This window comes from Nyctereutes procyonoides, unplaced genomic scaffold, assembly GCF_905146905.1.
Source record: "Nyctereutes procyonoides isolate TBG_1078 unplaced genomic scaffold, NYPRO_anot_genome, whole genome shotgun sequence".
Taxonomy (NCBI): Eukaryota; Metazoa; Chordata; class Mammalia; order Carnivora; family Canidae; genus Nyctereutes; species Nyctereutes procyonoides.
The window spans coordinates 30,814,602-30,841,863 of record NW_026575049.1 but is presented as its reverse complement, the minus strand read 5'-3'; the positions used below and the strand labels follow the sequence as shown (position 1 = coordinate 30,841,863).

The 27,262-nt window shown below is 49.2% G+C and overlaps 1 protein-coding gene across 2 annotated transcripts in view; it reads right to left on the bottom strand.

The window, feature by feature from the left end:
* Positions 1-23,408, bottom strand: part of LARGE1 (LARGE xylosyl- and glucuronyltransferase 1) — a 525,183-nt gene extending 501,775 nt beyond the window's left edge. The window contains exon 1 of one of the 2 annotated variants that reach the window (XM_055328305.1): positions 23,368-23,408. The gene's annotated coding sequence lies outside the window, so the exon portion shown is untranslated. Of the gene's footprint in view, positions 1-20,800; positions 21,237-23,367 lie in introns of those variants that run through there. The other variant, XM_055328304.1, reaches the window with a different exon arrangement.
* Between the last annotated feature and the right edge of the window lie 3,854 nt (positions 23,409-27,262).

The window sequence follows — 27,262 nt, the reverse complement described above, 5'->3', positions numbered from 1 at the left end:
GTACCTGAGTGAGGCAAGATCCAGCTAAGCTACTGCCAGTGAGCAAGCAGGTAAGGGATGAGGAGAAGGGCCCACCTGCACAGGTGGGTGAGTTAGTACACCTGAGTCTCTGACGAAGTCCATCATCACCCTGAAAACTACTCTTCTTCTCGCCAACTGCGAATGTGTCCAACCCCTGAAACCACAAACCAGAGGAGAGTAGGAAGGAAGCAGAAGGAAGAAGGGGCTCTAACAACGAATATAACTGAACACAAACAGAAGACAGTCTGCACACTCCCAGTGGACAGGAAGGGAAGATGGAGGCCTGAAGTTGACCAGGGTGGAGGGAAAACCAGAATGGGATAAATCCAGACAAGGTCTCCCATGAGGCTCTGTGTTAGTTATCTAGTGCAGTGCAACAAATTACCACCTGGTTGGGGGCTTGAAACAGCACACACTTATTATCTCATGGTCCCTGCGGCTCAGGAGTCTGACCATGGCTTAGCTGGGTCCTCTGCTTAGAGACAGACAAGGCTGCAGTCAAGTTATCCAGGGGGTGTCCTCCTGTGGAGGCTCTGGCGGAGACCTCCCTCCAGGTTCACCCGAGTCCTCGTGCAGTAGGACTGCAGGGCTAGGCTCCTTGCTGGCTGTGTGCTAAGGGTCACCCCACAGCTCCTGGCCACGTATGTTTCCCCAGCATGCTGACTTCACCAAGCCAACCAGGAGCACCTCCACAGCAAGTCAGCGGGCGAACCTAATCACAGAAGCAACACCCCATCACCCCTGCTGTATTCTGTGGCTTACAACAAGGCCCAGGCCCCATCCACATGGTGCACAAGGGGTCATACAAGAGCATGAACGTCGGCAGGTGGGGTCAAAGAGAAACCCTTTTTTCTTTCACTGTGGTAAAATGCACCTGATAAAATTGACCACTGCAGCCATGTTTAAGGGTATAGTTTGGTGAAATTAAATACATCCCCACTGTTGGGCCACCGTCAATACCATCTATCTCCAGAGCTTTTTTCATCTTCCCAAACTAGAACTCTGCAACCATTGAGGACTAACGACCCCTTCACCTCTCTCCCCAGGCCCCAGCAACCACCATGCTTTCTAGCTCTATGAATGTGACTCCCCCAGGTACCTCATATGAGTGGAATCCTAAATACCCAAGAGCAACATAACACTGTCAGCACCACTTCACCCTCAATGATGCTGTCACCCTGCTAGAATGTGCAAACTAAACTGTGTTTTTGCAGCACCCCACCTACAGGGGAGCACCCCACCCAGAGGTGCCCAGGATGCTGACCACCCCTGTACCCAACCTTATGTACTCCTGACTCTTGCAGATCATTCTGCATATTAAAGGAGTCTTTTTCTGTTTGAGCTTCCTATAATTAGATACTTGGTCCCTCCTGGTGTTCAGAAATGCTCACAGTGAAAGAGAGTCTCTCCCAACACTGCCCCAGAGGCCAAGTGTGGCTGCCACACAGCAGAGCGCCTTCCCCACTGACCAGACCTGTTAACAGAGCACCAGGAAAGGTCCTCCAAGAGAGGAAACTCAGGATTGGAAGAGACTTGGGAGTCTCTTTTCTAGGCATTTCCCTCTATCTCCTGCTTTGGGAATTCTCTGCCCAAACCTTAGCAGATGAGGGGCAGCTTTGCAGGAAGGAGGCCAGTCCTTTGAGGAGCTCCCTTTCCCCAGAACCCAGGAGGAAGCTGAAATGAAACCTCAGGATGACTTTCGCAAAAACGAATGAATGAGACACATCTTTGCAAAGCGGCAGGACACCTAGATCAGAACATCTGCAACCTTTAGGTCAAGCCTGTTCTTTCCGAAAACCTCCCACATCTACTTTTTTTTTTTGCGCGCTTGCCCCAAAAGCTGCAAGCAGTAAATTCTCATTGATGGTTCATGAAAACAAAATCCTCAGGATTTGTCATTATGGGCAGAATAAAGGGTTCCTTCCTGCTGCCCCAAAGTAGCACGAAAAGAGAGCAGAAGGCAGGCCAGGCCCGCTGGGCCACCAAGCGGCCTGGGGGGCATGATGGGAATGCACAAGGGCTGCAAAGAAGTCCTTATCTCACTCCATCCCAGGGAAGGTGAAATCGGAGGGGGAATGCCAATGAAGCAGTGGATCTCCAGACAGCCAAAAATGTAGCGCTTTATTACAGAGTCTAAGTGACTGCAAACAGGCCATTATCAAATCTCTTCAGTGACAAAGCTCTGTGTTGAAGGGGACAAATAAAAACAAGTCCATTAAGCACAATAAATCACAGGGACCTGTCGTTGAGACCCATTATCCCTGGGGGATTAAGGGACTGTTCTCCTCCCTGCCTTCCAGCTATCGGATCCTGGTTTTCTCATCATTGTTTTAATATTGCAGCCATTACTCTCTGTGCCACCAAGAGCCTGCTGTTTCTCTGTAGTTCTGGGTGGCAAGGGCATAATTTGTTTTATGATTTGCTTGGGAGGGTAGCTGTTTTATATTCATCTTTAAAAGATGCATTCAATAATCGTAGCAATGAGACCCTGCTTAAAAAAAATAAATAAAACAAGACCCAGCCCTGCTATTATTCCTTCCAGCATCAATATGGCCATGGCCATTACAACCCAAAAGGTACCCAACCATTACCAAGAGGGCCAGGCCAGTTCTCTGGCAGATGGGGGGGGGGGGCACTTGACCAATAACAGCCTTTGTCTTTTTAAAAAAGCCATCGAATCATGTGGAAGGTAGCCTGGGCTGGGGGAAGGCAGCCAAAGAGGATGGAAGTCAGGGGACCAGGGTTTCACCATTCAAGTTGGTGTGACCTTGGACAGGTCCCTTTGACCTCCCAGGCTGAAGTCTCATCATCTGCCAAATAAACCAGTTAGTCTACTCTTTTGGAGCCCAAAAGAGTCTGCATCTCTATAAGACACAGAGGGATGGTGAAGAACTTTAAGTCAGATAATAGTAGTTATATTTAATTCCTCCTCTCTCTTGACAAGATCATTACAAGAGTCATCTTAAGATAAAACCAACCCACTGTGCAACTCTCCCAAGACACCTCCCACTGGTTGGTTTCTTCTCCCATCCATGTAGAAACCTTTCCTCCTGCACCTTCTTCTCTGAGGAGTTATTTTCCAGGACAGTTCACTGCAGATCCCTTAAACAAGTAAGTCCTCTCTCGATTCTGTCCAGCAGGAAGTAGATAGGAGGCCGGGAAGATAAAAGTGGCTGGGCCAGCTCCCCACAGCAGGACCTATTTATGGTCTTCCCCATCGGAAGAGAACAAGGCAACAAATGCTCTCGACTCTTCTGCAAGATGGCTGTCAACCCCTGCACGCAGCATGGGGACGCCAAGGGTCCTTCCAGGAATTCCCATTTCAATGACCACATCTAAATATTGCCATGAAAAGAACACTTCTCACAATCTAATGCTTCCAAGGGTGGCACTACATGAAGACAGCCATATAACAAAATTAATCCCAGGACATCGTCACCCATCCGAGAGTCATGACATAAAATCTGCCTGACAGTGCCCAACTCTCAGAATACTCTATAAAGGACTCAAATTCAGAAAAGGCAAAAAAGTTACAAGCTCTCTCGTTGTTAGAAACGGAGCTGGGTTTTACAGATCATCAAAGCCCAATGAGCAGCCTCCTGGGACTGAGAAAGAGGATTCCTTCTAACCAAGCGGTGCCTCTGGCTTTGCAAAATTTGGTGTAACAACCCAATAAATACCAAGTGGAGTTAGATATATGGTAGCTTTTAGCCTCAAATGCAGGTGCCAAGTGTCAAAGGAAGTCGCTCTGCATGCAAAGAGGACAGAGAGCAGGGAGACGATGCATCCCAGGCTCAAGGAAGCGCAGGCCATCCAGAACGAGCCTCCATGCGAGCAGGGCCTCACGTCTCGTCCTCCTCAACCCCATGCCCAGCACAGTGCCCGACACACAGATGATGCATGCTCCCTGCATGATGGAGGAAGGAAAGCAAAGGAAAGCAAAAGGAAGGAAGGAAGGAGCATGGAAACACAGCAAAGCCACATTGCTGACCGGCAGCCCCCGGAAACACCCATCCAGTTCATGGGAACAACGTCAAGACTTACTTAATGGAGAAGTGAGATCTCAGCCCAGCTTGAGCACCTCCAAGGAAATATCTGGATGTACGTGCCTTCAGACAGCAACATATACACATAAGCCTATACAAAAAGGAGTTAAAGACTCCAAATCCTTTCAATGTCTGGGAGGTGAGGGTTTTTAGGGTTGTCTTCAGTGTTTGTTTTGTAGCTTTTGTTTTTCTTACCACTGGAAGTTACTAAGACAAGGCAAAAGAGAAACACTCTGAAAACATTCTTAGCCTCTGCCCCAGTGAACCTCTTTTGAATATCAAAATACAACTTATGAAAACAAACCAATAAAGCTACCACACATTCCCATGCACTCCATGGAAGATTCAAGAGCTGGGATGGGAATCTGAGGATTTATATCCAAACTGTCCCACAGGGCAGCAGCGAGTGGCCGAGTGGCCAGTGCGTCAGGACAAGGCAGGTGATAGCAGTCTCTAAGGCTGCTCCACCCTTGGGGCAGCGCTCCCCTTGCCAGTCTGCTGCCAACCTGCTCCAGGTTTCAGCAAATGCGCAGCTTGGATCACACATTCACACTCCCCAAAGACTTTTAATTGAAAAATCACACAGAGCATGTCATGTGCCAGGTCCAAATGCTCAGTAGGTACCAGAAACTAAGAATAAAACACATCTAACATCCAATAGGCATTCTGCCTCCATCACTCAGGGGATATATTTTCTAGAGAGCTCTCTGGCGTGATCATGTTTGAACCTTATGCTACAAGTGGGAACAGTTAATAGAACTTGTGAGGAGGAAAACTAAAACTCAGGGAGTTGGGGGCTGAGTTGTATCCTCCCAAAAAGAGAAGCTGAAGTCCCAAACCCTGGGACCTCAGAATGTGACTGTATTTGGAAATAGGGTCTTTAGAGAATATTCCAGTTAAAATGAGGTCACGAGGGTGAGCCCCAGTGCAATATGACTGGTGTCCTTACAAAACGGGAAATTTGGACACTGAGCTATGCACAGAGGGCAGACAATGTATCAACACACGGAGAGCAGGCTGCCGTGTGGACAGAGTGGCAACAGCCAAGGACTGCCCAGTAACTGTCCAGGCGAAACCCAGAAGCTGGAAGAGGCAAGGGAAGACTCTCCCCTAGAGTCATCAGAGAGAGCCTGGCCCAGCTGACACCTTGAGATGGCTGGACTCTGGACGTGAAGCCTCCAGAACTGTGCAACAATATACTTCCATTGCTTGAGGCCAGCCAGCTGGTACTTTGTGACGGCAGTGACAGAAAGCCCGTACGGAGACAGTAGGCCACTTACCCAAGGCTGAGCTAGCCCAAGCACATCCAACAAGAAACCGGGCTGTCAGTCAAAACTTCTACCTCCTGGGTCCTTGTCTCTTGGGGACTGTGATCGACTTCCCATAAAGGCAATCTCGAAATCAATTATGGCAATCCACACTGGCATACGAAGGGGTGCTACCCTGCGGATGGATTTTTCAAAAGTTCATCCTCCTCCCGGGGACATACCTATGCTTCGACCACATCCCACAGCAGAGGGCTTTCCAAAGCACTCAGGAGGGAGAGCTCAGGATGGTAGGTAAGCAAAGTCTCAGTGGGGCATTTTTGGGATTTGGACACCAAGAAACTACAATTTGACAAGCGGCTGCCTCCTCCCCACATCTTTCAGCAGGGATGTTCCACTACAAACGCAGGCAGACCAGACAACGAACACCCGAGCCGTGTTAAAACAGTAATTAGCGAAGGAGGGAGAACAGTGACAACCGCTCAGCAAGGAGAATCTGAGGCAGGCCTGTCATCTGCGGAGTTTAAAGATGAGCCCTGCGTGGGGATGCAAAGCAATTTCTGTTACAACAGCAGCCCTTTAGGGACCTGGGCAAGTTGACTCACTTGTGAACCTTGTGTCCTCAGACACAAAATACGGGATATTGAGATTCTCTTCTACACACAGGCCGGACACCAACAAGGATCAAGGTCAAATAATCCACCAGCTCCAAGGGAAAGAGTAAAAGGAAACTGGCTTTGACCACCAGCTATTGGGCTAATGGAAAAATCCTGCCTCAGGGCAGCCTCCTGCCCACTCCCTAAAAATTCCTAAAACTTATTTCACAACCAAAGTCCACCCTCGGGGAATGTCCAGGAAGTTGTTACTGGAACCAGAACAACAGTGGCAGCTGGAGTGAAGGAAGCCAAAGGTCCAGATCCCATCACCAGATCCCAAGCATTTTTGACAAATCCACGACCAGTTCTCACCTATAAGCTGCCTTCTCTCCACACCTATTAATGGGAAAAGCATACCCAAATAGCAAACTGAGTCAAACTTACCACCCTGCCATGGTGAGTCTGCATTCGCATAGGTGAACCTGTTACTAATCTGTGTTTTAAACAAGGTGGGTACATTAATATTATTTTTCGAAATAGAACCCATTCACAGAGTTGCAGCAACTGACGGTGTTACGGGCTGAACTGTGTCTTCCTCTCAACCCACCAAATTCATAGGTCTAAGTCTTAACCTCCGATACCCCAGATTGTGGCTGTATTTGGAAACAGGGCTTTAAAGAGATGATAAGGTTAAATGAGGTGATTAGGGAGGGCGGGGCCCTAATCCAGTAGGACTGGTGTCCTTTTAAGAGGAGACTGGGACAACACATACAAAGAGGGACCATGTGAAGACACAGGGAAACAACAGCCATCGGAGAGAAGCCTCTCAAGAAACAACCCTGCTGAGACCTTGATCTTAGACGCTTTAGCCTCTAGACCTGTGGGGTAATAAATGTGTTGTGTAAGCCCCGCCACATACACACACACCCGCACCTGTGGTCCTTTGTTATAGCAGCCCAAACACAGAAGTAATGGTCATTAAAAAAAAATAAATCACAAAATACACTACATCGGGGATTTGGGACCATTTCCTTAGATGTCCTGAAATCACCAAAGCAGGGAGAGAAGGTACCACTAACGTCACTGTGTCACTGGGCAGATGAGTATCTGAATATCAGTCAAAGTGTTAGCCAGTGGGAAGCCTACCCAGGAGAATAAAGGGGTTTTGGTGAAGGCATTTGTGGTCGGTTTGATAGCATCACAAGATCTTCAGGCTAATCTTCCCACTGAGCATTTGAGGGTCTCTGTCTGCCCAGCTTCTCTTGGGAACCACTCCCTCCCCACTCTCCGAGCATTTCAAACAGAACTCATTGCTTTGTCCCCAACCCGCTCCAGGACTGTGGTCTCAACCCTTCTAACCAGAGGATGACCAAGACTTCCACCAATTCTACCAGGGAAGAGATGCTCTCCCTCAGAGGCAATGAGGTGGTGGGTAGGCTGAGGACTGTCCTGCCCCCCCTCCCCCATGCGGACACTGCTTGAGAATGAAGCCGACACCCAAGAGAACAGAGCCAAGAGACAGATCAATGACTTCTCGAGGACTGGATCCAGCACCACCTGATGCTTCCCTCTATTTTTCAGTTACTTGAGCAGCGAAAGTCCTCCTCTCCCCCACCCCTTAACATCAGTGTGAATGAGGTTTCTACCCCAGGAGGAGAAACAGTCCTCACTGGGGCACTCTGCTATATACAACCAGATGCCTCACTCCACATATGAAAGTTTCATCAAAATTTCAAGTGTGGTTACATTTGACTAAAACCCATATAATTTCAAGGGTGCCTAATCAGGACTGCAAATATGAGCTTTCAGAGATACTGATGTCCCTGAAATTCTAAGGAAAAAAAAATATAATATTTAGGTGCCTAAGGGTCCATGGCAGAAACTAACCAAAGGACAGTCCGCTCCAAACTTCAGTATCTTAGGGGGCAGTAGAGTACAATTATTGTGCTTTTTCTGAATTCTTGAAATTTGAAAAACTTGCACCACTTTGCCTATTTTTAGGCTGACGTCTGAAGTTTTCATCATAAACTCATTTCTAAGGACAGAATTCCCAGCACATTATAAACAGTAACACTTTAAAATAAAACTTTCCCATCACATTTTTAAACAGAATCTAACCATCTGAGACCTATCATTCATTTTAAAAATTCAGGAGCAAATTACATTTTTTTGAGATCTGAAAAATTTATATCATTCCTTAGCACTATCATTCCTTAGCACAAAGGGGCCCAGATGTCCTGTTTCTAACCCCAATTGTAAACAGGCGAAATAGGGTACAAAGGGGCACCCTGTGGCAAAATGCAGAAGGTTCCCACCCACCCACTTCCAACAGTTACTCTGTTTGGGGCCCCTTGATAGGTTTGATACTCAAGAGCAGTGCATCAGAGGGAGATTGGTGTTGGGTGAGAAATGTGCCTTTATAAAGGGGGATGAGGGGTGCCTGGGAAAATGGAAGGATGATCCATGGACCTGGGAGGAATGGTCTCAGTCCAATTAATTTTAGGGAAGAGTCCATATGCAAGGCTGAAAGATCTGAAAATTTATTCCCTTAAAACCATCCACACCTGCACACTCTATAGAAAGGCTTCATTCATGTATCCCCAGGGGTATGTACATCCAGTGTCAAGGCACCTGGGCTAGTGGATCACAGGACAGAGATTAAGAGGAAATGTTCTATGGGCAGACCTGGTATTCAGTCTCTGGCTTTGCACTTGGGCAAAAACCACATCTCTGCACCTCAGGTTCCCCATAGGTAATATGAACTGCACAGAGGAGAGGGTTGCAGTGAGAATCAGAAGGCATCATGCATGGAAAGCATATCTCCTAAGCACAGAAGGGGCACTCAAGGATGGTTGCTATCATTTGTTATCACCATTATTACTGTTACTGTTACTTTATATACTCTGAAGCACAACTTGCTAAGAGTCCTCCCCTATACCATTCACTGGCTCCCATCTCCTTTTCCAATCAGAGCACAAATTTCCAATGAGAGAAAGAAGCCAGGTGGACAGAGAGTTCAGGGAAAATGGCCTCAGGTGATGAGAGGGTTGGTGGTTACCTTCAGGGCCTCTGTAAGCTTTCTGAGATCTCTGGACAGGGCTGCAAAGACAAAGCCTGTAGCCTCCTCCTCTGCCCCTAGAGCCATTGGTTTCCTTAGTTTACTGAGTGCAACCACCAGAAGCCAGGGGTGAGGAGCCCGGAGTGAGGGAGAGGAGAGTAAAATGTGGGTAAGCTCTAATAACACAATTACAATAGCTAATACTTACCGAGCGCTTTCTGTGTATAGCTCTGTCCTAAGCATTACACACACATTAACAGATTTAATGAGCTCAAAAATGCTGTTTCAACAGGAGTTATGGATAAATCCAAGCAGAAGAAAAAGGAAAATGTCAATAAGTAAGAGCCAGAGAAAGCATCCCTCGGTGTGTATTAAGTCAGACTACCACTGGAAAAGCAGCAGGGCTTCATGGACCATGAAACCAATGCCGTGCCAACTGCAAGTTTATAAAATGTTGTTGGGGCCTGGATCACACACGCCCTCTGATAAGCCCAGGGTTCATCTATCACTCTTCTGTGATTCGCTAAGCAAACCTATTTGTGCAGCACCAGTGTCTGGCTTACAAGGGCAGCGTGATAAAAACCCAGATGGACCTCACAAATACTAGCAGCAATCCTAGATAGCCAACAGAAACACGCTGGTTATCCAGGGAAGCGTCTTTCAGCACTGGGGCTGAGCTTCCCCACAAGTTCATCCAACCTCCGCAGCCACTCCCCCATCACTATCTCATAATCTCTCAATCAACCACAAGTGCCACTCTGCAACTGGTTCTCTACAAAGGACGTCAGATGGTGTTAAGCCTGGTAAACAGAAACCATGGTCAAAGACTCAATCCCGCACCTCAGAACCAACAGCACAGCCAGAAAGAATCAAACACTTGAAGACAAGGCCTCCTGCGGCTTGCGGAAAAGAGCTGACCTTCTCCGTCAGGGTTTTAAAACACCCAAGAGGAGAAGAAAGAGGAGGCTGAAGATCAGAGAAAATGGGGAAAGCAGAGAAATGCAAAGTTAGGGCAGCAGAGAGAAGAGGGTGTGGTGAGGGTGGTGGCAACACAGCTACACCCAACAGGACAAGGGAAGCAGCAGGGACATGCAGGTCCTTCAAGAATACCTCGAGAAGCCCATGTGCACACACACACACACACACACACGCACTCTGGAATCCTCAACGTTCAGCAAGAAAGAGCTGTTATTACGCCTGGACGGCAAATGAAATCCAAAATAACCAGCACTGCCACCGCATGGAACACACAGCAAGGTCCAGGCAACATGGTAAAGCACTGAGGATCCCCCAGTCCTCAGACGTGCTCTTTACTGAAAGGCTCGCACACTCTGGCCAGGCAGCCAGCTTGGAGACCTGGGAACACAGCACAGAGGCCAGCAAGGGAAGTGGCAGGGAGGCACTCAGGGAGAAACAGAGGGGTCCTAAGCAGATAGAGAGAGAGCCCATCATGCAGGAGAGCTCTGTGCACAGGTTGGCAGGTGTGGGGGGTGGGGGTGGGGAGGGGAAAGAGGTAAGGGCTGCAGATGCATGAAGCAGAGGGAGGGGGAGATGTGGCTGCAGAGAGAGGCAGGGGCCAGTTCCTAACAAGCTTTACGGGTCCTGATAAGAAAATTGGAAGTTTTCCAGTGGTCAAGAGTAAGCCTGTGAGGGTAAATACACAGAACGTTCAAGAAAAGCCCTTTTCTTTACAGATTAAAAATAAAGGCTCTCTTATCTATGAGAGAGCCTTGCGAGCCTATTTGAAAAACTCTGTTATCCAGAATGGCCTCCTCTGAAATTCTGAAACCTCTGCAATTCTTGTCATCTCCCAGCAAGGCCTTCCTCAGGCACAGAAACACACCAGTGGTGAGGGAAGCACAGCACAGCTTCACTTTTACGGTAGATTGGGAGCCCAGATGTCAGAGCTCCAGTCGTTTTCCTCTCGGCCCACGACAGCTGCTTTAGGAACCACTCATGAGGAAAAGAATTCTCTGTTATTGGGTGTCATCCAAGGCTAGGAATAAGGTTGTTCTATAACCCTGGGCTCATGTGGAAAAAAAAAACAAACAAACAAACAATACAAGAAGCGCTGGAGAGCACATTTTCACCCAAGCCCCATCCCCATGCTCTACCCAGCTGAGGAAGAAAGCGCTACTTTAAGAATTGCTGTTACTTTCACAAGTAAACTTTATTCCAACAAGGCTGCTTTCCAGTGGGCAGAGAAAACCATCTCAGACTTCGGTACCAATGATTGGGATCGGAGAAAAGCTCAAAAGCTCCTCTTGGCTTCCATCCCCAACCGTACCAGCTCTAGCCCTGTGGTCTCCAAAACTCCATGTATGAACTATGGCAAAAGCCTGTTCAGTGGCCTCCCAGCTTCCTCTCTCCCTACTCCAAAGTGACCCCAATCCTGTTCCTGGGCTCATCTTCCTAAAACAGAGCTTTTAATACATCAGTCTCCTGATCAAAAGCCACCCTGCCTTCCGAGAGCCCATGGCCCCCAACCCAGCTTGCCAAGCTCATCTCCAGCTCCCTGCTAACAGAAACCCAAGCTGGCTTATCCTATAACCCAGAAATATGTACCTATGGACCTAACCTGGCCCCTTGACCTCCCTGTAATTCTTCTATTCAGATTTATAACTATCCTGCATCCAAAGACCCAGCTCAAACCCCACCTCCTGAGTTTAAGCAGCTAAAGTAAACTCCCACCTCTGAGTTCCCATCCAGCTTCAATAATCCACAACCATTAACTGTATGTACTGCTGCAGTTTCTATTCTTGCTCTCAACCGGTCGTTTGAATTTTCTATTGTTGCTTAACTTATCACACATTCTTTAAATCTCTCCAACTATGTTTCTCGAGGGCAAGGACAGCAGGCTTTCAATTTAATTTCATAAATGATTGTTTAGGATTCCTAAGTGCTAGCAAGACATACTCATAGGTACATGGATGCGCTAACCAGGCCACAGTGCCTAAGGAGCTGACACTCTAGTGGGGGAATAAGGAAAGTATCTGGACACGGACGAGGCCAAGCAGAAGAGGCCACGCACAGTTGTCAGCGTTTGGGAGCAATGCCTCCTCCCACGCCATTCTTCCGCGCTTTCATTACCACTTGCCTCCCTCACCAAGACAAGGCTACTGATGATAGCAGGTGATCTCACCTCCGTCTCCCAATGTCAAGCCAAGACCTGCACATCACAGGTGTTTAGTGAATGCTGTCTGAGGACTGTTGGCTCAGGCAGTGAGTGGACGTCGAATGAGTGAAGGGAATGCCATCAAGGATAGACAGGGTGCCCGCCCAGGGCCTATAGGCAGGAAAGATTTTGACGGGACAGAGAAAGGAGGGAGGAAGGAGGAGTCTGATCCAGCAAAGGGAGAAGCAGTAATAGGCCCAAGTGGGGAAAACAAGGGGCATTTTTAGGCAACAGCCAATAGGCCAGGACTAGAGAAGACCTGCAAAGTCCCAGGGCAAACGGCGAGTGTAGACAGGCGGGGAAGCCAGGACAAGGTAAGCACTGAGACAGCAGGCTGAGCTGAGTCCTGGCCCCAGGCTTCACAGCTGTGTGACCTGAGCAACCTCAGTTTCCACACCCCAAGTGGGTAAGAGTGCCCACCACATATAGGGTGCTGTCAGGCTGAAATGACACGGAAAGATCGAATGAAAGGGAGCCTGGCACCAAGGAGGCACTTGAGGAACACGCTTTTGGGTGTGGAACAGATGATGCAGAACGACAAAAGGAAGGGGCTGAAGACAGACACCTAGAAGTCACAGGTGTGAGAGGACAGAGCCAAGGGCCACTGGGGAGGCCGGAAAGCTGGGGTTCTGGTCCTGCCTCCCCTCAGGATCATTCTCTTTATCTCTCTGGCCTTAGCAGCCACAGCTATGAAAGGAAGGTGTTGGTCGGATGGGGTCCAAGGTCTTTCCCCACCCTGGTGGGGGTCCCCAACCTGAAGCTCTGCTCCTGGTGCAGGGAACTTCCGACATGGAAAAGCCGAGCAGGGAGTGATTCATGAAAACAGAGAAAGGCAAAGAGATACCAAGATGGCAGTGGAGAGGTCTTCCCATGGAGACAGAGGGCTCCAGCCTTCCCCAGCTGTCCGGAGTGCCCCCCACTCCTCCTCCTCCGAGGGAGCCACACCCCCCAGCTCCACACCCCACACACTCCATAATTCCCTCCCCAGCACTGGAAACAGCATCAGCAACAATCCACACTTCTCCAGCATTTTCCAGGCCACCTGGCATGTGCATTTGACAGGCTTTAGGGCACGCCCATTCGTCTGGTGCCAGAAAAGTCAAAATCCCCACAAAGTGAGAGCAAAGGAAAGCCGCCACACATTCCGGTACTGCACTCCCCTTGCCTTGTTACAAAGCCATCAGTGTTTGAACCACAACAATGACTCCTAAGAGAATTCATTTTGCTGACCTGAAATGTCCTTCACATTTTTAAAATAACATCTTCCTGGAGAGGCCTCGAGTCTGTGCATCTGCTGGTATTCACTCGCCCTCCTTCCCTGGCACCTCCCCCCCCCCCCCCCGCAGCACTGAAAACATGACCGCTTGTTCACTCATCAAACAAATTGTTCCATGAGGACACAGGACACACTACTCATTTCGTGCAGAACTACTAAGCTCTGGGCACCAGGCCTGCAGGAGGGGAAAAGCCCTACCCTGCTGATTACTCTGCCTGCACCCCTCTTGGCTCCTGAGACAACCAGGAAATGCCATTCCTCCCAGATGAGAGCTGACAACAGTCAAGGAGGCTGGTGCACACACAGTGCTGGCGTATCAAGGGTCTACGCAACTGTTCTAGGAGCAGAAGGGGCGAGCGGGTTTTCCCCAGGAGCCACCGACACATTAACCTTCCTCAATAATAAACAGGTGACCAAGGTATCCCAGGCAATCCCTAACCACATAATCACACTGGAGAGCCCAGGATTCCCTGGTGAATTTTAATTTAAAAAAAAGAAGAAAGAAATTCCCACATGCCAACTTCTGCCGTAAATCCTCCCAAATTCTACTGCTTCCGTGGAAAGATCAGCAAGCCCTGTCTTCCCAATTGGCCTTGGTACTTCAAAAAATGACTCTGTGATGAGCAGACCTCTCCCGGTAGTCAGGGCTCCATCTCCATCTTCATTTGCCACCCGTCCAGAGCACAGCCCCATAATGTGACAAGAGAGGCTAAAATTACCGGGGATATGGCACTTTCCAGTCTAGCCCCGGCCTGTGATTATCTACAATGCCAGGATGCCCCCAAATTACCTCTGGAGCCTCAAACACCTTACATTTTATTTCATTCCTAGAACAAGTTCCTTTCCAGAAACTTTCATAAGAGATAAAGGAACAAAAACCCCAAAAGCCCTAGATATCGCAGTTGCTGCAAAGCAAGAGCCAGGAGGCAAGCATGATTCTATACATTTCCTACGTTTATCACCTCTCCCATATACCTAGGCAGAAGCCAATTAATTCCATGTCTGCAATAATGAAAACTCAGAATCCTAGAAACTCTTACCAAATTTAATTTTTTTAAATGTTTTTTTTAAAGATTTTCTTCATTTATTTGAAAGAGAGAGAGAGAGCAGGAGCAGTGGGGAGGGGCAGAGGGAGAAGCAGACCCTCTGCTGAGCAGGGAGCCCAAGAGACTTGGGACTCGATCTCAGGACCCTGAGATCAGGACCTGAGCTGAAGGCAGATGATTAACCAGTTGAGCCACTCAGGCATCCCATGACCTAATTTACTTTTTAAACCACCTCTGTTCTTGATATAGTCCCAGAGGTAGAACCTCAATGCAGGAGGTTGAGGAACTCAGGCAGGTGGGTCATTACGACTGCTATCTCCAGAAGAAGAGCAGTTAAACAAGTAAATCTGCCCCCAAGTAAGTGGGTGAGAGAGAGAACACCAGCTGCTGGTTAGTGGTTATGAAAGGTGATACAACTATCAGACTTCTTTCAGTAATACAGTTCCAGGGATCCCTGGGTGGCGCAGCGGTTTGGCGCCTGCCTTTGGCCCAGGGTGCGATCCTGGAGACCCGGGATCGAATCCCACATCAGGCTCCCGGTGCATGGAGCCTGCTTCTCCCTCTGCCTGTGTCTCTGCCTCTCTCTCTGTGTGTGTGTGTGACTATCATAAATAAATTAAAAAAAAAAAAGTAATACAGTTCCATATTAGGGTCCTTGGCAGGTTAACCTGTGGAATTATTTGTTAAAACATTTGAAAAGTTTGTATTAAAAAACATCCTTGGTTTCATGTGACAGATGAGGCTCCCAAAAGCATCCATCATGATTGTCTTAACCAAATAATTTGAAATACAATAAAGGAACTAGCAATTTAAAAAGGTCCTTTTATGAATCCCAATTACTTAACGTGTTTGCCTTTAAAATCAGATTTTATAAGCCAAATTCTGCTAAAATAGGGCACTTCTAGACTTAACTTCCATACTGAAATAAGAATGTAAAAATAATTAAATAGATAAATAAATAAATAAACCCTCATATTTACGTTGCACTCACTTCAGATCTCCTCTTTCCAATAAGCACTGCCCTCTATAGCCAGATCAATGCCTGAGTAGTGAGCACCCTTCTTCCTAGAACACAAATGTGCAGGCATAAAATTAAATTGATTTTCTTTTTCCCCAACTTATACATTATACATATTCCCCAACAATACAGGATTGCTTTTCTGCATTCATTTTTCTTCCAAACATCCCTCCGTTCAGAGCTTGCCCTATGAGGTAAACTGCTCCCCCAACCCTGGACCAAATGAAAGGGCTCCCTTTTCCACGTTAGAGTACAGGCTTTGCCAAATCCCCAAGAGACAACTGGAAAAAAAAAAATCAAAATTTTCAGCATTGCTTTTTATCACAACATACTTAGTTCTCAAGTAGTTCTCAAAGAATAGGTAACATCAAAACCAACTTGTTTTCCTATTATTGAAGAAGTTAGCGGGCATGTTTGGCTGCTTATGCGTGAATAGCCCAACATATTAGAGAGAGATCAGAGAAATACAAGCAACACAGCCAAGACTTCGTGCTTCTTTTCTTCAGCATTGCCTACCTGTGTTTTATATTTCAAGGTAGAGTATACCTTTGAACCGGTCAGGCCTCTTCCCATTTCAGAGCTAGAAATCCTAAGTAGTCAGAGCTTTGCCACTAACTCAGACAAACCCATTCCCTCTCTGGGCCCTAAATTCCCAGTTGCAAGGTAAAGAACTCAAGTATAGAGACAACACTTGCAGCCCAGAAAGGTCATGCAATATTCCAATGTCACACAGCAAGTTAGCAACAGCTGATGCAAGACTAGGCCCAGATCTCCTGATTTTACTTAAATCACCCTGCTTCCCACTTAATGCAGGTAAAGATGATACAAGGAACACACACATACAGAGCCTTCTTTTTCCTCCACTGTCTGGCTCCTATTTCTGAAAAAAAACTAAATATATTTTCCCCTGGGGCTCACTCACTGCCGCAACTCTGATTTTCCTTTCTCCCTATCATCCTCCGACAGTTACATCATTGCTTTTCTTCTTCACTATACAGTCTCTTCATCCCACAATGCACACACACATACACACACGTACGCACAGGCACACATACACATACACACACTCATTCTCATTATTAAACTCTTCCTTTTGCAAAAGCAAAGAACGTTGAGGCCAGAACTGAAATGACTCAAATACGAGAACCTTGTTCTAGTGTAAACCTGGCCATAACTCTACCCAGAATCCGATCTGACAAAATGGAATGTGTTCTCCCAGAGAAGGACTTTGCTCCCCCATACTAGATCATCTCTCATCTAACACTGTCACTTCTCCCACTGCTGCATGATCACATAATGAAAGCCCCAGATGGAATTCTCGTACGCAAGAGGGCAGACTTATATGGTTGATAAGGGACCCTTTCTTTATTTGCATTGCTAACAGTTTTTTTTTTTTAAAGAACAAGCAAAGTGCTATATGTAGAAAGATAAAGGACAAAACAGAAAACCCCTTTTTCTGTTTTTGTTAACAATATGGAATAATCAACTAGGACTCTCGGATATTATCCAGACACCATTCTTGTCACCATCTGAAGACATGTAGCAGGAAGTTAGTCCCCAGCTCAGAATCCTATTCAATTATCTCCCTTCTCCCACCAGGCTTCCCCTCTCCCAGAACATCTTCCAGCCACCTTAACTAATGACTGTTCTCCACACACAGGACAGATTTCAAGGTTTCCACGCTATTCTTGCTACCTGGGACTCTCTTCCTTCTACTCCTCTGGCAAACACACATCCTTTGCACCAAGCTACACAACAGCACTTCGCTCATGGGAAAGGTTCTCTGGACTTCTGCTTCCCTGAACTAAATGTGAAACCTCTTGTAGCCTCCCATGCAGAGCATGGCATCTGCCACATAATAGATGTTCAATTATTATTCGTTGAGTTAAAAGGAGGAACATCTTCTGAAATACATTTAACTTATGATGGAGCTGCCTATTGCCCTCCAAATGCCAATGTGGTCAGCGAGGAACAGAGCACCCGAGTACCTCTCAATGTCAAATGTTCTGGAAGAGAGTAGCAAAGCCTCAACAGCACTAGCGGGTTCTGTGAGGTGGCTGTATGACTCAAGTGTGTCAGTGGCAGGGTGGCCTGGGGCTTGCAGTCCCCTGCGACTGACTCATCCCTCCCCCCAACCTCGCATGCTCCCTACTCTCTGACGACTCTGGCTCCAAGATGCCTTCCCATCATTCACAGACCCTACGGTAGAACAGTATTCCACCTCAACTTCTTATTCTCCCTCTGCCACCTGGTGTCCCTGACATTCACAAGACTTCATTCATGCCTTAGGACGACAGTATATATCTTTTCTGGAACCAGTTTTCACAAGTTGATGCTCAGTGGCAAATTTAATAGTATTTTCCTGCTCCAATCCCTTACCCCTTGGCTATACTGTGCCTATGAGAATCAATCTATAAAGCTTTAATAGCAGAAGTAAAGCTTTATACTGACCATTCTCCTTAGACCACAACAATAGCTCCCTTCAAACTACCTAAATATGCACCACACATATGGGTAAAAGATAAAAAATGCAGGTCCTACCAGACCCTGAGTTCAGGAAAATGTAATAACTCACGCAGGTTCACAGGTTCCAAACACTGAATCTAATTCCATATGCTGAACTGGGGCTTTTAGAATCCAGTGAGACTTAAATCTTGGGGACATCTGCCCTTTTTTGGTGCCAGTATTCTGAACCGGGTAACCTCTTCTTGGACTCTGCCTCTCACCTTTTCTGTATGCCCCCCGCTGGAGTCGGCTATGATAAGACACACACCACCTAGGTAAGGAAAGCCTGGGCAATGGGGCTTTTTTTTTTTTTTTTCAGCAAAATAGAATTATCTCCCAATTCAACTGGAAGAAACCTAGACGCTAATGACTTAATTCTGTTAGAAGTGCAGAGAGCATCTGAGACAAAAGTGCAAACCACACCATCAAATGTTAGCTGTGTGTAAATACAACGTATGTGTTTTTAAGGGATGACGGTGAGAAATTTGGAGTTTGATGGAGTTGGTTCTAGACTCCATTTAGAATGGATGATTATATGTGATTTTATGAAGACTGCAGGTGATGTGCAGTCCAAAACCAAAAAAGGCAGTTCTGATTACAAACCTTTGGGGGAGAAGTTAGCATGGCCTACATGCCCAAAGGATGGAGCCTGCAGGAGGTTCTGTCCCCCTGAAATGTCTAGCCCTCATTTACTCAGAACTTTGCAGTTAGCCAGTCCTGATTTGCCCGAATGACACTTCAGATGTGATCAGGCCCATCATTCAAGCATCTGGGATCCACTCATTCATGCAAGCATATAGTAGGTACCAAACAGTCAAGCTCATGAGCCCTAAAGATAAACCACGGCCTTTTGTAACATGGGTCCTTGTGTTTTCTTCCTTGGTGGTGGAAGAGAAAACTAGTCCCCCTAGTGTCGTCCCACTGTAGGTGGCTGAAGGATGGAGACACTCCTGCATTCCGCATCCACATTAAAGCACAGCTCAGAAACCCAGAACCCAAGGAACCTCCACATCCTGTCGAGATGCAAGCCCTCCAGGACCTACGAGGAGACGAAAACCTTGTGCTTTCATTTCCAAGGCCCTTATAGTTCTGGTTTAAAAGACAAAGTGATCTGCATTACCTCACACGGAAAAAGTTAACCCACAAGCCAACACGCTTCACTACGTGAAGAAAAAGGACCCACACTGGTTAGTGGACGACTGCCCTCTCCAGAGTGATCCAATCTTTGCTCTGAAAACCTGTCTTACTAGGTGGATTTGTTTCCTGTCCTTGCCACTACTTGAGAACCCACTAACATCTAAATCTTGATGACTTCTGCCTCTCTGCTCCAATTAGTTTTCTTCCTGGTATGGAATTAACAGGGCCAGAGGCTCGATAAATGTGTGTTCTCCTCAAACAATTTTCACTGAAGTGAAACACTCTTGAAATATAAAGGTACACTAAGATGTGTGAAACCTTAAAGCCAGGTGTTTTGTTTTGTTTTTTTAATCCCCAGTGAGGACTCATGCCCGTGAGTAATTCATTCATGTCACCCATTTGTGAGAGATGAGAAAAGAAAACACCACTTATTCCTTTCCTAATTTAGAACCTTCCCTTGTCTTAAGTCTACCGAAGCTGACTCCTGGGGAGGCAAGGCGAGAGAGGTAAGGAGAAAAATGAGCCTGAAGTGACTGCATCCACGGAGTGAATAAGCACTTTGGGTTTCCACCTGTGTCAGAGAGGGGACCGAGCCACATTTTGGTGAGGTGACCTCCGCACCTGCCACCCCACCTCATCCCCCAAGAAGAAAGCGGGAGCCTGAGTGCTCTCTTGGGGAACTTACATAAGACCCTGTAAAACTTCCTGTGACATTCACGGAAAATGTAAGCTGCTATTCTGCTCCCTCAGGAGATCATTTTAATGGACTGAGTGACAAAATTCACGGATTCGGAATTCAACAGAAACCTGCTCAACCGAGGTACACCAGCTCGGGGACGAGGAAAAAAAAATCCATCCCCATCAAACAGGGTCACCCGGGGGATGGATTCAGTGTAGGAGAGACAATCTGTTCCCTCCTAAGTGACCCATTTAAAATCAGATTGTTCCAGGGAAATCTCACAGGTTTAATAAATTTCAAAGTGGCAAGGACAGCCTTGTAGGGCTGAGAGTCTTTAAAAGGAAGATATTAAAGAAGGTAATAAACAAAATGACTTAGGGATGCTCGAACTTTGGAGTCAGCCACTGCAGCCTTCGGCGGCAGAGACGTTCACGGCAACGGCTGGACCGCGGGACACTGATCACTCGCCCTAAGCAGCTTTGTCTAACAGGACGGCCGCTGCTTAGGTTTCCTCTCTATGGACATCGCTGCCACCCAACTACTCTGTCCCAGAGAGGGACCTGGAAGCCGTGGCTGCTCACCCGAAATCGCCTCGACTCTCTACAACAGGAGCAAAGAAAACTTCTTCAGAGCATCACACCAGGATAGGCAGGTGAGGATCACCCAAGGGGGACAGCAAGAAACACGGCAGGTGCCCCCACCCCCCCGCCCCAAGTACAGATGCCCACGGCTGAGAAGCTGCGGGCACCTGGGGGAGGCGGGTGCGAGACCGGGGCGCACCACCTCCCGGTGTGGACGGGAAAGTCCTCCCTGCGCGCTCCGGGCTGGCAGCCGTGTGCCTAGGAGCGGGTCTTGCACCCCCAGCCCGCCCGGGGTGCCTCGCGGGGGTAGCAGCCACAGGTTCGGAGAACTTGTCGGGCGCCGCTCAGCGGGGCGCCCCCGCGGCGGCTCCCCGCCCCCCCCCCCCCGGGCTCTTACCTTGGCCGTGACTGCCGCCAAGCACCGGGAGGCCGCGGAAGAGCGGGGCGCGCGGGGCGTCCGGGTCGGGGTCCCCGCGGCGCTGCCCTAGTTCAGGCGGCGGGGCCAGGCGCGGACTTCGGGGGCGGCCCGCGGCGGCAACGGCGGCGGGGAGGGTCCGGGCCGCCCCGACTCAGCGCCGTCCCTCCTTCCTCGCCCTCCGGCGCCGCTGCCTGGAGCTGCTCCCTGCCCCGAGCGCTCTCCCGAGCCGGGGGCGCCCCGCATGGGCAGGGGCCTGCGTCTGCCTCGGGCTGGGTCCGGGGAGGGGGCGCGGGGGAGAGCCGCGGGGCGGCCACCGGGCCGGCTCCACCCCCCGCGCTCCCCGCCGCTTCGCCCCTTCAGGGCAGGGCCTGCCCGCTCCCGGCCCCGCGAGGCGAGCGCGGCCGCGCCCCCAGCGTCAGGCGCCCCGGCTCCGCGCGGCGGCGGGGCAGCGGCGGTCCGACCGGGCCGGGCGCCGAGCACGGCGGCGGAGAGGCTGCAGCCGGCCGCGGCGCCCCCTCCCCCCGGGCCTGCGCCGCCCGCCCGCCCGCCCGCCCGCGGCTCCGCGGGGAGGCGGCGCTGGAGAGGGCCTCGCCCCGGCCTGGGGCGCGGGGCCGGGGGCGCGGGGCCGGGGGAGGCGCCCCGGGAAGGTCACCGGAGCGGAGGCGGGGCGCAGCGCGGTGGGTGCGGGGAGCCGCGGCGGGCGGCCCCGCTGCCGCCGGGAGCGCTCGCCGGCCTCGGCCGCCGCCGCCGCCGCCGCCGCCTCCGCGACGCGCCGGCTTCCCCGAGCGCCCGGCGCTCGGAGCTGGGCGGCCGCTGCAGCCGCCGCGGGCAGCCGGGCGCCGCTGGCCGGAGCCGGCGCGCGATCCCCGCCTCCCGCGCCCGGCCAGGCGGGGGCCGCCGCGCGGAGGCCGGCGGGGGGGGCGAGCGGGCGGGCGCTGGGGTCCGGGGTCCGGGCTCCGGGCTGGCCCCGCCGCCGCGTGCCCAGAGCGCCGGGCTCGCTCAGCAGCTGCAGTGACTGTGTGTCTGTGTCATGTCTGTGCAGCTGGGGGGGACCGCGCGCCCGGGCCGGGCTCCGGGCGGGGGCGGGGCCGGCGCGCGCCTCGGCGCCCGCCCCCACCCCGTGACGGCGCGGCCGGCCAATGGCGGGCTCCGCAGCCGCGCGGACCGAGCGCCCGCCCCCGCCCGGGCTCCGCCCCCCCGCGCGAGGCTCCGCCCCCCCGCTTCTCCAGCTCGCTCGCACGCGGGTGGAAGCAACACCCGGAGCCGGGATCCCGGCCGGGGTCGCGATGAAAGGGTGCAAGCTGGGAGCTCCCCGCCCTTCTCCCCCCCCCCCACCCCGGCCGCTCCCGGCCGCCTCGGGCTTGGCCAGCGGGGCGGAAAGAGGGGGAAGGGAAGAGCCACGGGTCCGCAGCTGCCGCTGTCGAGACGCCGGCAGGCTCGCCGGGCCGTGCAGCCGGTCCACTCCCCCTGGTACGAAACGGCCGTCGTGGGAAGTAGGAAGTTTCCCCGCCTCCACTTCTACTCGGGTCGCCGCCTCTCTGCAAGGTGGCCAGGGTACGGGGCAGCCGGAGGCTGCGAGGAGCCACGAGGAAGGGCTGTGACAGCATTATTGGGGGCTCTGTATCCAAGAATCCGATCCAGGGCTCCCTATTCTTTCGGGGAAACTGCATTTCTCTGCCCCCTCCCCCCCCACACACACACACACACCCTTGCACGCACAACACGCCCCTCCCGGTCCTGACTTCATTCTTGCTCTCCCTCCTGGCACAAGAACCCCGCGCGCGACATCCCACTGAATGGACTTCCAGCCTCCCAGTCCTAAAGCCCCGAGTGGGGCGCCGAGAGTCCTCCGAAGCTCCGAAGCTACGGAAGGAGTGGGTGAAATCGTCTGGGCAAAGGGGGCGGGAGGAGGCCTGGAGAGAAAACCCGAAGGAGGAGAAAGCAGGCCGGGAGAGGAGGAGGACGCGGAGGGATGGGCAACTCTGCCTGGGAGACCGGAGCTCCGGCGTGTGATCCAGCTCCCGGGTTTTTCCTCAGCTCGTCCCGGGGCTTCTGGGGTCCCCTTCCCCCCCCCTCCCACCGGGTCCCCACCCCTCCCCAACCTGGCGGGCGCCTCGGTCTCCCCGCCCCAGGGCTTAGATGAGGCCGCGGGAAGCCCACCTGACTCTGGGAAGGGGCAGGAGAAGGATGCAGAAGCAGAGATAAAGTGCAAGGCGGGGGGGCGGGGGGCGGGGGTGCATAAGGAAAGGACGCGGAGCTCGGACTGCGGTACCGACCACACTCCCCAGAGGTCTGGCTGGGGGCCCGAGGGTTTCGGAGGTTTGGCCCTCCGGTCCGCTCGGGACCCGGCTGCCGCCAAGTAACCCCGCTCTCGGCCTGCAGCTCGACCCAGCCGGGACCCTTCCGCCGTCCCCTCCCTTCCCTCCAGCCTCTTCAGGCAACGCCCCCCCCCCCCGCCCCAGCGCCCCCCCACCCACCCATCCCCGTACACTCCCCACCCCTCGAGCACCACCCCCGGCTCTCCCCAGCTCTGGAGTGCTGTTTACCTATTCTCAGCGGCAGACCGAGCCGAGGAGAATGCAAAAAGAAGGTAGCGGTTACCCAGCAGCGTCCCCGGCGAAGAAGTAGGAAACGTTTTGCTCTCGGAGCTTCAGAAGTTCACTGCGAAGCTGGGGTCCTGCTGCCTTATCACGGCGGGGATGAGCCTCACCCTGCACGTTTGCACCGATAGGAGATCGTATCTGGTTTTGATGTCAGTGTCCCTACCGTGTCGGAGAAGAACGTTATATGACAAAATATTTTCTAATATCCTCGAGACCATTAAAGTGTCAAAGTTTAATGCCCGTCCTTTTAGCTCGAATGCTGCTCGGTTCTTCCTCTGACGTACAGCTCTGTTCTAGAACGCGCTGAAAACAAGGGGATCATTTTTATTTTTTTGCGGGTCGGCCGTCCTTCCCACTCTCCTTCTCCCCTACTCCAGCCCCCGCCCTGGAACCGGGTAAAGTTAAAGCCAAGAATTTGGGCTTGCTTTTTATTCGTTGCTTTGCCTCGCTTCATTAGTGGTGTAAAATGCATTATTATAATATATTAGCATATTAATAAGGGTAACGTGACTGAGACAGTCAGTACCCTACCAAGGAAGGAGAGGGAGACCTGAAATTTACAAGCGATGGAGAAATAAAGGAATAATATCAGAAACTGAACTAAAAGATAAGCATGTGGTAAAGAAACGTCTCCATTATAGTCACCCAAGTATAGTGCATTCTCTAGATTGGATTTTAGAAAGAAAAATATCACCATAGAGAGAGAGGGAGCAATATTCACTCTGGTCAATAAAACACATTGAAGACATATTTCATTATTAGAGGATTTCACAAAAATTACTTGCATCAGTCAATAGGCACCTTAAATGCACAAAAGCTTGGCTCTATCTGTTCAGTGTTGCAGTGTTTTGAACTCAGTGGCATTTCTAACGTTCTAAATGATAGGAATGCTGTCAGAGTGAAATATTCCACAAACTGAGCGTTTCTGTTAGTTCATATTATGTGAAGCCCCACATTAAAAGAATTCCTTTGCCCACCAATGGGATGGATAGGTGCGTTAGTGTGTGTATGTGTGTGTTAAACCTAAGGGAGAATGTACTTACCTATGAATTATAGTATAGCCCTTTGACACAAACCAGGATATAAATGTCTTAAAGGATTTCAGCTATGACATAATATAGTATGAGGAATGCAGAATAAAATATGTAAGGTGATATATCTGTTATTTCTAAAGATTCTGCACTGCTTTTGCTAAGAACTGAGATGTGAAAAATATTGAGCCCTCTAAACCAACTGTTATATATTTTTCTCCACTCAGTTATTGCACCTGTCACAGGAGAGATTCAGAAAGGTCTTTTAAAAAAAAAAAAAAATCAGGGTCAAAGAGACCTAATCCTAATTAAAAAAAAAAAAAAAGAAAAAAAAACCTGTCTTAAAATAGCCACTAGGGGGCCCTAAAGGCATCTCAAAGAGGAAGTCGGGAGACCTGCTGTCACCTCCGCTTTTCCTGGTTTCATTTTCTGTGAACCCCAAGGAACTGGAATGGAATAAGAATATGATGCAAAGTCTGGAGGCAGATTGGGTTTTACATCTTAAAAGACCAGAGTCTCCCCCCCCCAAAAAAAAAAGTAAAATAAAATATTAAAAATTATTTTAAAATATAAGACGAGTCCCGTTTTTCCAATTCTTATCTTGCCTCCAAAAAATCATCATCATAATAAAGAATATTGCACTCATCCAAATGAAGGTGGCCTGATACTTTTACCATCTTAAAGTCAACCCAATTACTTTTACTATTCCAAATAGAACTCATTTCTAAGATTTCAGAGCTGTTTTCTGAATGTTTTGAAAGGTGTTCAAGTGCTAGGTAGAGAAACCAATGAATCCTTACAGGAGTGATGTGAAAACTATACAACCTATAACAACAGGGCACCTGCCAGTCAACTTATGGGAAGTCAGGTCAGCCTTGGGGCATCCACACTTAGAGCAGAATCTGGGGGGCCTGGTAGGCCAAGTCCTAATTCTTTGATGTTGGGTTCTGGCGAAATGGTGGTGGGAGGAAGGTATGATTTTGGGAGACGGCTATGTCAGCTGAGGTAGAGAAGTAGGGAACCTACTTCAGGGGGCACTTAACAGCCACTATGGAAGGATTTCAATATTTTAATAGTAATGTTACATTTGCCAAACAACTGCAGTATCAGACCTGATCATATGTAAAGCTGCCCAAATCATTTTGTAGACTTCAATATCTAGCAATCAAATTTTCAAGGTTTCAGAATACTTAGCAGTCACACATGTTTTTCCCACATCTTGCCAGTAAATAAGGTTATAGTGTCCTTATAAGGATCAAGAATCAAACAACACTCAGGGTGCACAGATATAAAACCGACTAGTTATCCTCCAACCAATGCTGGAGAAATATCTGCAAATGGTGTTCTATCCAGACACATTTCAACTGAAAGTATAAATGCATGATGTGAAACATCCCTCTGTCATTCAGGCCAATAATCAAAATGAGTAAAATAAAATGCCTCCATCAGATCTAAGCAGGAAACATGCCACTTGCTAGCTGAAGAATTAAAGAACATTGCAAAAACCGCCAAATTAACACTAATGAAAGTGTGATTTGAACATAATTTAACTAAAAACAAAGCAAGTCTAGAATTGAGATGTGAGATGGGGAATAAGGATAAAGTCTTTCTTAGTGGAATGAAAAATAGTTTATGTTCCCATCATCATGTTCATTAAGCAGACAACATACAGGTATTCTCAAAATAGCAGTATTAACTTCCGGAAGACTTGCCACTGCAAACCTCAGAGCCAGCTAATTAGAACAAACTTGGCTCTACATAGAGAATCCCATTGTCTTTAGAAGAAAGGTTTTATTCACTCACTGAATGTGAAAGTCCATCAGAGTAAAAACCTTGTCAGGTAAATAGCTCCCTGATCACCCTATGATGAAGTGCTTAACTGGCAATGTAACAGCCTTGTGGAGACAGGAAGGGAAAATCAGTGCGGAAGAGGTCAATTCAAAGGTCAAGGTGAGATTTCATCCTGAGGTCCTGGCACCCTGGAAGGAAAGGAGATCTCAAGTTATTGGGTGAGAAGACCAAGACAAAAATGAAAAAATATATATAATAACATAATAATATAATATAATAATGTAATATAATGATATATAATAACTAAATAAATAAATTCGAACATTGATAAGGTCCTCAAAGTATTGAAATAAAAGATGATGAAACATATCTTTTGGAGCTCTAGACAAGAAAGCAATAACTGTTTAAATGGCAGTCATAGTTGTGTGGGGAAATTTTCTTAGCTCTCCTTTTTCCACCCCCTCTCTATCTAAGGAACCCATAGAGCAGCACGTCTCAAACCTCATGTGCATACATGTCACCTGGGAATCTTCTTAAAATGCAGGTACTGAGTCAGTAGGCCTGGGACAGAGCGTGAAATTCTGCTTTTCTAACAATATCCAGGGACCACACTTTGAGTAGCCAGGGTGTAAAGGACATTTGTCAGTAACCAACAATATCCTATCCTCCCTTTCCTATGCCTGAGAGTGTGATGCAAGTAGGGTTCCCCAGAAAGTAAACGCTGAGACAAAGACTTGAGAGCAAGAAGCTTATCTGGAAATTGATTCCAAGAAGCCCAATGAAGATGTGTGGGAATAAAATAAGAAAGGGGAAGAGACCAATCAGGGGTAAATTAATCAGTGGTCAATGGGTGCTTAGTTGTGATAAGGACACTCTGAGAGAATGTGTAGAACATCGTCCAGAAGACCTGGGTGATATAAATGTTATATATTTGCACTGTCTCAATATAGTAGCCACTAGTGGCTATTGCATACTTGAAATGAGGCTGGTCTGACTTAGGAAATGAATTTTTAATT